The sequence below is a fragment of the Phragmites australis genome, chromosome 3 (genome assembly GCF_958298935.1).
Source record: "Phragmites australis chromosome 3, lpPhrAust1.1, whole genome shotgun sequence".
Classification (NCBI taxonomy): domain Eukaryota; kingdom Viridiplantae; phylum Streptophyta; class Magnoliopsida; order Poales; family Poaceae; genus Phragmites; species Phragmites australis.
The window spans coordinates 20862539-20875932 of NC_084923.1; positions in this window are offsets into that span (position 1 = coordinate 20862539).

The window sequence follows — 13394 nt, forward strand, 5'->3', positions numbered from 1 at the left end:
CCTGGGCTACAAGAAAGAGCACATAAAGTTGCATATTGTGCTTTCACTGCTATAATTGAAGGCAAGCACTGGGTGGTCGGATACAAGCTTCACAGAGTTGTTACTGTTCTTGAAGAAATTGCTTCAAAACATGTACCAGACCAAGTAGGTTGTTTGCCTATTAGGGTTGGAAGTACAAAAATTATATGCATGTCCAAATGATTGTATGTTGTATCGTCAAGAGCATGCAGACTTGGAAGCGTGTCATATCTGTGGTGCAGCACGGTACAAGCATGACAGTGACAATATTGATGTTGAAGGAAAGAAGAAAAAACCTCCTATCAAGGTGATATGGTATTTTCCTATAGTCCCCCGTTTGAAGTGTTTATTCATGAACAAATGGCATGCTGAATTGATGTGATGGCATGCCGATGAGCGCAAGGATGATTGAATGTTGAGACACCTCATTGATTCTACACATTGGAGGAACATCTATAGGAAATACAAGATGCCATTTGCAGAAGAGGTGAGGAATATAAAATTTGGGTTGAGTATGGATGGGATTAATCTATTCGACAACATGTGCAGTAGTCATAGCACTTGGATGTGACTCTTTGTATCTACAACCTTCGTCCTTTGTTGTGTATGAAGTGGAAGTACATTATGATGCTGGTATTGATACAAAGACCGAGGCAACCTGGCAATGATATCAATGTCTACCAAAAAAATTAATGAAAGATCTTGTAACACTGTGGAACGATGGTATACAGGTATGTAAATTAATGGAAGATCTTGTAACACTATGAAACACTATCAGGCTAGATTGTCAAAGGCTACTTTACATGCATGCATTGCTTAGATGAAACAGAGAGCTTGTGTCTGAAGAACTACCAAAAAATGGTGTACCTAGGTCATCGTAAATTTCTTCGCAAGAATCACCCGTATTGCAGCAATAGGAGAGCTTTTGATGGAAAGTTGAGACTCGATCACCTCCTAAGCATCACACTGGAAGAGTATATGAGATAGTAAAGAGACTTAGGGTTATCCTTGGAAAGGGACACGGGAGTACACCAGTTCCGAAATCTAATCTTAGAGCTCCTATGTTTAAAAAGAAATATGTTTTTTATGACTTAGCTTATTGGCCAGATTTCGTGGTTCGACATGCAATCGATGTCATGCACATTGAGAAGAATGTGTGTGATAGCTTGATTGGTACATTACTAGATATACCTATCAAAACAAAGGATACACTCCAAGCACGGAAGGACTTGAAGCGTTTAAAATTCAGACAAGATCTACATCCCGAAGATATGAAAGAAGGCAACAAATATCTTGGTTTCGCTAGCTACAGTCTGAGCAAGACGGAGAAAATTGCAGTGTGTAAGTGCTTGCATGGAATCAAAGTTCTATCCGGTTACTCTACCAACATAAAAAAGACTGATAAACATGAAAGATTTGAAATTAACTAGAATAAAGTCTCATGATTATCATATGATGATGACGCATATGCTTCCAATTGCAATTAGAGGTATTCTGTCGCTAAAGGTCTGAAACACAATCATAAAGTTGTGTTCATTTCTTCAACGCAATATCACAGATGACCATCGATCTGACCAAGATAGATAAGCTGTAGAAAGAAGTGGTCGAGACTCTGTCCGAGCTTAAGACGTGTTTCCCTCCATCATATTTTGATATCATGGTGTGTCTTATTGTTCACATTGTTAAAGAGATATGATTCTTGGCTTCATATTTCTGCATCAGATGTACCCTCTCAATAGGTTTATGGGAGTTCTGAAGAAATATGTTTGTAATAGAAATCACCCAGAAGACTGCATGGCCCAAGGCTAAGGAACCGAGGAGGTTGTTAATTTCTATGTCAATTACATGAATCTCAAATCAATTGGTGAGCATGTATCTCGATATAAGGGGAGGCTACAGGGGAAAGGGATGATCAGTGCAAACTCATTCCGCACTAATGACCCTGTTTCATTCACACAAGCACATTTCACAGTTTTACAATAATCAGTTGTAGTGGGCCCATATGTTGAAGAACACCAGAAGATGCTACGCACTAAAAACCCAGGGAAGTCCGATGTTTGGATCGCGCGAGAGCACCGAGATCATTTTGGCACCTGGTTATGTAAATAGGCGATGGAGAAGTAGATAGAGTGTGCTCAATTGAATGTGTTGGCTCACGGACCGTCAACTACAATCCTCACATTCTAAGGATATGACATAAATGTCTATATATTTTATATAAGAGCATAAGATAATAAGAGCACTAACCAAAATAGCGATGTCTGTATAGATGCATACGACTACAATGGCAATAGGGAAACATATTATGGATTCATAGAATAGATCTGGGAGCTCAACTATGGAGTGTTAAGGGTTCTCTATTCTGGTGACAATAGGTCAGACTCTCAAGGGACGTGAAGATCGACAAGTTTGATATGACTAGAGTGGACTAAAAACTCATTATATACAGAGAAGAACCATTCGTACTTGCGGAAGATGTCAGGCAAGTCTTCTATGTAAAGGACTCAAACCCGACAAACAAGGAGGAGCGTCGCGTGCTTTTTCAAGGAAAAACAAGGATTGTTGGAGTGGAGAATGTCATCGACGAGGAAGACTACAATAAATTCGACGCGTTACCTCCTTTTGGTGAGGATGCCGATCTAGATCTCATGGAAGACACCGACGAACCTCCCTGTGTATGTCGTGATCATAATAAATGGTGAATCGTTAAGCTAGATTAAGTAGCTTTATTTATATATTAATGAAGGACATTAATTACCATTTATTAATGACGTACTAATTTGATTTGTTTACCTAATGAATTCAAAAAATTATCCATGAAGTTTAGGTATATAGCAAGCTCCAACAATATTTATTTTCCATTTTTATTTAATTAGAAAATTTAACCATGAAATTTAGTATATAGAAAACTTAATTTTGCTATATAGAAAGTTCAAATTAAAATAAATATGTATTATGATTGGAGGTCAACAAAATTTTAATAAATATATATAGTACGAGCACAATCAAATACACTTGAGTACCGCAATGGTTAGTTTGTTCAGACGTGGTGCCACATGTCGCAGGTTTGACGCTTGTGCTCAGCACAAAAAATTGCTTCGCTGCGCAGGGGCAGGGGGTTCACTGCCATCTGACATCATGGGCCGGAAGTGAATTCCCTCCCCCCTTCACTGCCAGCACACCCTTTGTGCCAAAGTGAAGCCCCCCCCATATAATCGAAATGCCGCCTTTACTCTCCCAGACTTACAAAAAATTTCCCCCTTCCACTGAATTGCCTCCCACGTCATCCTCAAGCGTCCCTGCCTCCACCTTGTCCTTGCCCACACTGTTAGAGGACCAAGAGCCCGCACATACGAGCTTATTTTCTAAAATTTAGGACTGTTATGACATAGTATGTTATCCATCGTGATCGCAAAAGTGGAGTGTTCTCCAGTTGGGATGCATGCCACTCACAAGTTAATGGATTCAAAGGAGCACGTTACAAAGGATACAAGTTCAAACATGAAGCTGTTGCAGCATACAACAGTCAAGTCATCCAAGCCAAGCTAAAATTAGCTAACTTTGAAAATAATGAGAAGAAGTGTGATTTTATGTGTAAAGATATTGTAATCCTAGTTGTGGTGTAATCATCATTATTTTTCTATTTGTGCCTATTTTGCTATGTAAGATGTGACTTTTTTTGTTAAATGTGGTCATAATATACTCAATCTCCCTCCTACCTTTCGATAGCCTCTCTCCCTCCCTCGTCGGCCTTTTCTCTATCTTCATCCTTCCTCAGCTCTCTATTTCTATAATACTCAACCGTTCATCGTCATCGTATGCAGAACTCTCAGGAAGGGATGGCACCACAAACCGCTAATACAGCCCAGGTGCCAGAAGGAGATATGTCACCGTCAAACATTGAAGAAGGTAGCCCAAGCAACTACCTCAACCTGGACCAAATAGACGTCTGTGGAAGCGATTAGGTAATTGAAAAGTAGATGAATGCATCTGTTGTACATATTATCAATAGATTCCCAATACTTTTTTCGCTTATGTGTAGATGCTTGATGCTCTGGAGGGTCACGACAATGATCGTCAATCCCAGGAATGGCATCGTGTCTGAGGTCCCTCTAAGATGCCTGGGGGATGATTTATAATCACTGAGGTCTCACTAGCTCGGAAGCCAATTACACTAGAGAAAGTTCTATGGTTGTACAAGTTACTTTGTCACGTAGCTATTAAGGATCACGTGCCCATCAGCTACAGATTGTGGACTGGTGAATGAGGTGATCTGCACGTGGTTCTGATCCAATGAAGAACGACAACCTGTGGCCCATCATATTAGGGAAGTTCGAGTTCCCCGAAGAGACATATATGAAAGTAGTTAAGTGTAAGGCGCTAATGATCATAGGGATTTCATTTAAGAATTCGAAGGGCACACTGAACAGAATCTATGTGCACAAAGGTACAATGCCAGATTTTAGCAAATGGTCATAACTGGAAGATCATTGGCAACTATTTGTGGAGTACAAGTTATCGGAAGAAGCACAGAAGTTCAATGAGGTGCACAAAGTAAACTCAAAGAAGAACCTTTACCCCCACAAAGTCTGCAATCATTGGTACATGAGGAAAGAACGGCAGTTGCAACAAGAGCTAGTTGAACTGTAAGAGAGAGGTGTCACACCTAAGATGGAGGGATGGAGCGAATGATCAACGTGCTTCTTTCATAGGAGGGGTGCTTCTTACTCAGATGATGAAAGCTTATGCTTTACAACCTTCGAAGACCAGAAAGTGACGCAAACTCTTGCAAAAAGGCTTGTGGACGCCCACACATAGTTTGAATAAGGCTCTTTCAAGCCAGATATGGATAGGGACAAGCTCACCTTGGCCTAGGAAACAAGGAGCATGGTAGTCGCACACAATGCATTGGTGTGATGGGTTCGAAATATAGATTCCCAAACACCGTTGACAGTTACAAGAGTCAAAAGAGATCCCAAGTAAAACAAGATGCAGAATGGGAGACAGAACAAGCTAGGATGATGAACATGCTTGAACTTGCACTACAACGTGAGAGGGAACAGATAGACGTAAAAAATAAGATAAGTAGTATAGGAAGCCATCTGGCGTGAATGGTGCACCATTGGGAATGAACAGGAACAGCCAACAGCATCTCCTACTTTTATCACTCCAGCCCTAGTGGTCGTCAAAGTAGTTTTGCATCTATGGGAGTTCTAAGAGCTAACTTCATCACTTATCACTTATCTCGTGGACCACATCACAGCGCAGACACCGTGTGAATTACACATTGGTTCTAATAACATTACCATCAAGGTGGCTTCCGAAGTGGCTTTTCCTTGCAGCGCCCATGAACTTTTGCATAAACGTTCGATACAAGAGGGCTACATTGTGGTTGAAGTAGACAAGGTAGTTGATCATTACCATCATGTTGAGGTGGACTACCTCGAAAGGAGGCGGCGAACACTATAGGAGAGAACGAGCATACATTTAGCGCGTGGGAGAAGGCCTACATAGTATTTTCATTAGGGACAGCTTCCGGGAACCTATACTCTCCACGACACCCCAGGACGTCACCGCCTCATAGATCTCCCTCTCCTCAGCCATCTCCTAGAAAAAGTCCACCTCATCAGTCATAGCCTCCAAGAAGTCCACCGCTCAAGAAGCCAACACCATTAAGAAGCTAGCCATCATCTCGAAGAATAGGATCGGATTCCACAGCATCTAAGAATATGATATCATCTAGGAAGTCAGTACCATCTAAGAAGTTGGTAGAACCCAAGGATGTCTATTCACTTAATCCTAAGCAAAGCAAAAAGATTGATTCCAATGTAATGGCTCATTTCTATCCTCCAGCACCTCTACTGAAGCCTATTGTGCCTGAAGATAGCATGGAATTTTTTATGAATATAGCCAAAGTTAAATAGACAAATGCGGCTTTAAGTAAGCCACCGACTGACTACAAACGCATCAGCAAGAAGCAATCTAAGAGCAAATCAGGTCCAATTATCGAGGATGCTCCAAGAATTGGGGGATTTCTAGCTGATTCTAGATTAACAATACAGCAACTAGCACAACTTGTTGCATGAGCGAAAATCCCAAAGTTAGATGTTAGATGGCCGTTGGAATTGGGCAAACCTTTGGTCAAATCAAATATAGAAACTAACCTTACAACTCAAATGCGCTGATTATATCTGTGGTACTTGGAGTAGTCCAGGCAAAGTTTTCAGGTATTTTATGTAAGATACAAAGATGAATATTTTCTCAATGGAGACGGCTCCTTCTGAGTGAAATTTGATTGCTTATGTGAAATGTACTAGGAAGATATCATCGACGTGGCCATAATCACAGCGTGAACTCTGTAAGTGACTTATGTATATAATTCGCATTAAATGATCTTGTACCTTGAAGTTGATGGCTAACTTCATTCTTTCGTAGAATAGAGATCCACACAAGTAGATAAGAATTAGATAATAAAGTAGGATTCAACGATCCTAAGCTTGTCAACGAGGAACTTTTACGGATGAATCCAGACTTTATCAAGGACTACTTATTGAAGTGTCTGCTTTACCACCAACATAAGACCTTCGTACTCTTACCCTATAGCTTTGAGTACGTGTTTGTGTGCCAGGGCATTTTGCTTTTATGGAAAATTTGATTCTAGTATTAATTTGCTATGGTGTGACATATTTCTACAATTTTCATTGGATCATCCTTGTCATCCACCTAAACTTGAGCAAGATTATTTTCTTGGACTCATAAAAGAGAGATAAGTCAACTTACCAAATCTTCATCGACATGCTAAACAGGTAAACTCGATCATTTAATCTTTACGTCGGTTGCATCTAATTTTTACCTCCTTTTCAATTTCTATACGTGTTCAAAAACTAATTCTTTCAATCCTTCAAATGCAGCGCTTTAAATAATGCACAAGTGCGATATATACTCCTTACGGAAATACATGTCATTCAAGAACAGATCGCAAGGTTCTATATCGAACATGTTATCAACCCAAACAGCGAGTTTCATGAACCGATTGTGCCGTCGACGTGTGAGAGACCTTCAGATGATATCATATCTTTTAGTAGAGAGTATACGATAAGAAGGAAGTCTGCTAGGGGTTTCGATAGTGTGTATATGTTCAAATGATAGCGTTTATATGTATTAATGAAGGATATGAATTACTATATATTAATAAATGCGTCTTCATTATTGATCTACATTCAATATGTGTGTCGTAGAGAGACAGAGAGGAGAGAGAGGACATAGAGGAGAGAGAGGGAGGAGAGAGAGAGGGGAGAGGCAAAACACTGCCGGCTGAAGGTTTTAACTGGCAGTGATAACTCTCTTCACTGCTGGTCCCCGAGCCAACAGTGATAGTTGGGGACTATAATTGTTTGTCTCCCACTGGTGACTCAAAAATCGATAGCGAAGATGGTTTTAAAGTTGGCAGTAAAGCAAATTTCTGTAGTAGTCGCTAGTCACATGTGCCATAATGTAGAGAGTGCTACATTAAAAAAAAATCTGTACAATATGTTAGACAGATAAAACTTGGCGTGTTTGCAACACCAAATTACATGCGTCTTTCAGTAGTTCACAAAATGTACTTAACTAATTTCAGGAAAGGAGCTCTACTGGAGTCTAGGGATAGTACTAGCAAAGAGAATGTTTATGTTTAGGATATAGTTAAGGGTATTATGATAATTTTTTAATTTATTTTTTTTATGTATTTTATATATTTCTCTATGACCCATCACAGAATACAAATTGATATTTTTAATATAATAGTACAGCTAGGTTTAGATCCCACCGCCGGTTTTTTCTGTCCCCACCCCCCCCCCCTCCAACCTCGACTCGTCTCAACTGCTAGCTGCCTCTGCTGCAGCTCTTCCCGTGGCCAGCTTCTTTTCTTTGGGCCTCTGCTCCACGGGCAGTCCGGTGGCTCCTCGTCCCTCCTCCGCCCCGTCTCCTCCGCTTGTCCCACGGCTTCCCCCACCAGGACGCACCACACTGGTCGGTTCCGTCATTGCACCCCTCCAGAGTCCTGCCATGGCACGCTCGGCTGGCTTGCCTAGGCCTCGCGCTAGCCTCTTGCTTCTCTTGCATAATCGGCTCGCTGGGCCGCCGACTTCCCCTGTCGGCTCCTCCTTCCTTCCGATTCTAGTGTCGTCTACATCCGGCCTACTCCAGCCAGCCCGATCTAGTGCCTCCCAGGAAAGCGGCCTCCGATTCGCCGCCTCCCAGGCCAGTGGCCTCAGATTCACCGCCTCACAGGTCGGCGGTCTCATCCACTGCTCCCGTTGGCCCGCCGGCTCCGATCCCACTAGACCGGATGACTCGGACCGCGTGGTGGTCCTCCGCGTCCTGGGCCTGACTCCTCTCGGTAGCATGTGGGGATCCACGCGCCACCTTCGGCTCCACCGCCATGGAGGCTTCCGCCGCGTCCTCTCACCCCTCGCGGCGCGGCGGGGCCTCGGTCAGTTCGGTCTTGTTGGGATTCGGAGAAGGCATTATTTGTTCTGTTGCAAAAATCTAAAAATAGATAATATATTTGATCATATTTATTTAAATAGATAATATGTTGTTATATTTATAGTATTTGTATTTGGTACTTTATTTATCGAAAATAGTAAACAGTGTCATATTTCGTATCTTATGTCCCGAATACAGCCAGCCTTTCGTCCATGAACTATAGCCAAGTTGATTAAATTTTGTTTTCATTTTCCTTTAAAACGGTGGTCTTTTGTTAGTCTAAAATATTTAAAACTTTTTGTATGTGTTACATAATCCATATGCAACCCATTTTAATTAGATTCACTAAATTTTTTTTGTATATTTTAAACTAAAATTCTCAAAAATACTACTTTTATAACTTCTACTAATTGTTAGTGTATCAAATAAATTCCCAAAAAAATAGAAAAATTCACTAATATTCTTCTTATATGATGGCATAATTTCTAAAATTATTTTTAGTCCTAGGTTATATGATGAAAAAATGAGTTCCTTTGTAATGCTCCATTTATATACATTTTTATCATCTCATGTGATATTCTTCTTTTAATTCAATTTGAAAACAAATAAAATTCAACTATCTCATTATTTTTATCCTATTGACATGCTAACCTTTTAACTACATTTTAAAAAATGGTGGGCAAGCTAGCGCATCTCTTGAATGGTGCAAGCAGAAGTTGCTTGAAAAGGAGAATGGTAACAAGGAGGAGGAGGAGGCGTGCAAAGAGGTCATGAACTTGGAGCGTCTTCATGGACATTGCTGTATAGGTGGTTCTCATGGTCGTGGTCACTACTCATCTGATGTTTGCCTAAGCGGCTAAGTAATACAGTCGCGGTATTTCTATAGACTATGTAAGGACGAAAAGCTATTTGTTTTGACTACTTCTAGTGTCATTTTAGACGTATGTGTATGTAGTCAAACATTTAAAACTTACTATATATTATTATATTTATAAATATTTAGATGAAAACACAACAACTTATGCATAGATTCGCCATTAAATTTACTTTCGTAACTAGTATGATTATATTTTTATAAATATATTATACTAAAAATAGTAGTTAAATTGTATTTGGAAAACCATGTTACTGTTTAAAGTATAATATAATCATACTTTAAGCAACTACTGCTTGTACCATTCAAGAGATGTGCCAGCTCGCCCACCGTTCTTCAGAAATGTAGTTAAAAGGTTAGCATGTCAATGAGCTAAAAATAATGAGATAGTTGCATTTTGTTTAAATTCAAATTAAATTAAAAGAATAATATCACATGAAATGATAAAAAATGCATATAAATGGAGCATTACAAAAGATCTTACTTTTTCATCATATAACCTAGGGTTGAACATAATTTTAGAAATCAGTCCATCATATAAGAAGAATATTGGTGAATTTTCCCATATTTTTTGAGAATTTATTGAGACACTAACAATTGTTAGAATTTATAAAAGTAGTTTTTTTGGAGAATTTTAGTTTAAAATATACAAAGGATTTTTGGTGAATCTAATTAAAATGGGTTGCACATGGATTATACAAAAAGTTTTAAAATTTTTGGAGTAACAGAAGACCACCATTTTGAAGGAGAGTGGAAACAAAATTTAATCAACATGGCTACTATTCATATATGGAGGGCTGGCTATATTCGGCACCTAAGCTACCGAATATGACACTGTTCACCATATTCAGCACTTGAGGCGCTGAGTACAGTTGATATTCAGAATCTCGGGTGTTAAAAATGTTGAATAGTGCCATATTCGGCACCTTAGTTGTCAAATATGGCACTGTTCACCATTTTCGGTAAATGAGGTGTCAAATACGGTTGCAAAATTTATAAATACGGTAATATTTATCTATTTCAATAAATATGATCGAGTATGTTGTTTACTTCTGGGATTTTTGCCGACCATATTCAGCACCTTAGTTGTCAAATATGGCACTGTTCACCATTTTCGGTAAATGAGGTGTCAAATACGGTTGCTAAATTTGTAAATACGGTAAAATTTATCTATTTCGATAAATATGATCGAGTATGTTATTTACTTTTGGATTTTTTCCTCTCTTTTGGGCCGGTTCCTGCTTGCCTCCGCTCTACTTCGATTGAATTTTTGGACCACATATGGACCATGTTGCTGTTTTGGGCCTGCTGCTATGCAATATTTGTGCTACTTGTGCTGCTTCTACGAGCTAAAATTAGCTTTTGTGTTGGTCCTCTGTTCTATGCTGTGCTTTGGTGCTACGCTGCTAGTTTCATTTGAGTATAGTTTCAATCTATTTTTTCGCTATGTCCACATCCAAGTCTACTCGTCACTTTTTGAGTTTGTCTATGTTATGCGACTTCACATATTCTTTCGTCCATTAGTTGATTTTTTTCAGACATTATTGATGCAACTTAGCAAAAAAAAAAGTATATACAGGTATTGGATTCTAAATTTGGCTAATAAAAGTATCCACACTACTAATTAAACACAACAATACTAAGTATGTATCTTGTGATTTTATGTAGCCGTTCTTTAAGTGAACCAATTTTTTTTCCCAGGGAAAGATCTTCTCTTTTTTGGTGTGCAGTGTATACATATTGGACACTATACATACATACATATATAGCTGCTTATAAACTCACAAGCCACAACTCTGCTGATGACTTCGTTTTCCAGCTTGGTCTGTTTAATTTGTCCTCTTGCTCCTCCAGTGCTATATCTAAGATTTGGTAGATAGTCTTAAGGTTATGAGGCTAGCTAGCTTATTGTATCGTTTTTTCTGACAGAAAAGGTACGTGGTTCTGCCCTGACTGATCTGTGATACATCGCTATCCAAATTTGTTGTCGAGCCCACAACGCGAGGCGGCTGAGAGAGAGAAAAAAAAATTGAACCCAATGGATCTCCGTTATTCAGCATTTGTTGTGCTACATACAGTTGATATTCGGCACCTCGGGTGTCAAAAATAGTAAACAGTACTATATTCGGCACCTCAGGTATATCGAATATGGCACTGTTTAGCATTTTCGGTAAATAAGGTGTCAAATACGGATACTAAATTTGTAAATATAGTAATATAATATCTATTTCGACAAATATGATCGAATATGTTATCTACTTTAGGATTTTTCCTCTCTTATGAGCTGGTTCCTGCTTGCCTCCTCTCAGCTTCGATTGAATTTTTGGACCACATATGGACCATGTTGCTGTTTTGAGCCTGCTGCTACACAAGTTTTGTGCTGCTTGTGCTGCTTCTACGAGCTAAAATTAGCTTTTGTTTTGGTTTGCTGCTATTATATGTTGTGCTTTGGTGCTACTGCTGCTAGTTTCATTTGAGTATAGGTTTAATCTATATTTTTTTGCTGTGTCCACATCCAAGTCCGCTCGCGTCTCTTTTTGAGTTCAACTATGTTATGCGAGTTCACATATTCTTTTATCCATTAGTTGATTTTTTTTCAGACGTTATTGGTACAACTTAGCCATCTAGATCTTTTCGTAGCTTTAGTGATAAATTGATTTGTTGTCTTGCTTTAACAGGGATCAAAATTTCATCAAAATTTTGATGAAATTTCATGAATTTTAGGAATTTTGAAGCAAAACAAAATATCTAATTTCAGAATTTTATTTCACTGACATGTGGGGCCCATATAGCAAAGGACAAAAATGATCAAAATTTTAGCAAAATTTCACAAATTTTGATCTTGTCATCAGTGAAGGAAAAATTGTAAAATGAAATTCAAATCCCTAGACATTACTGTGTTTGCAATTCTTGATCTAGGGCATTCTTTTGCTATCTTGGTCTTTCCGTAACACTTGTGACAATTTTGTTTTTCATCTTGCTACTCATCATTGCTTTGTTGCGATTCTTGATATAGGACATTCTTTGTTGTCATCATCATGACTCTACTATTGTGCTCCGCTTTGCATTTTTCGGCTTGATTCGATACAATTACCAAGGCTCCACTCTACGACGATTTTGAAGAAATAGTTTTTGATGTATTAGCTTTCTTTTGTCTAAGTTTATTACTTAGTATCACCTATTTTAAATACAATGCTACTACATACACCTTGCATTTGAGGAGGGTGTTAAGGGTATTATTAGTAATATTGTAGTATAGGGTTTCCCTTATGTACTCTATATATTGCTCCATGCTCCATGGGCTATTATTGAATACATGTTGCTACTCCTAACAGTGTACTCCATGAAAGTTCATGACCAGCTTATTTGTCACAACTCCAATTTTAAAAAATCTTAGAACAGGATATTTCCAGCTTTAATTTGTTAAGCTAGAGCTAAGGATATATTTGAGGTGTTTAGATTGTGCTCGTTCTAGATTAATGGTAGGTGTGCAAACATTTTACTCTATATCCTACCAACTATATTTTTTAAGAGTATTTATGAGCTGGAGCTATGCCAAATAAATTATAAAGTTATGTTGGCAAGTGATTTTCTTGACAAAGACAAACTTCTTTTTCACGAATAATTAAAGATGGGGCTTCTTTAGGGACCAGGTGGACCATGACCCCCCTTTTCCTCAAGTAAATAGTACTGATATACCCTTACTACTAAGTTGTAAAAGCATGTGCGGTGGAATTGGCCCCTTTCTTCATCGCCGGCCCTCCCCTCAATCTGTGCTGCTCCTCCGTGTACAAATCGGCAGGCTTGGGCATCTAAAATCCCGGCCGGCAAGTGCTAGTGTATTACCACTGACCACAACACGTAGGCTTATCTGCAAGCAAATCGCAAGAAGTGCAGCCCTCTGCAAATGTTAGGCCTCCGTTCCACTCAGCCATAATTCCCTATAATTTATAGTTAGGTGCGTATGTTGCAGGTCAATCAGCCCTGAATTCCTGATTCGCATACAAATCAAGTGAGAAACGCCATTAGTGAT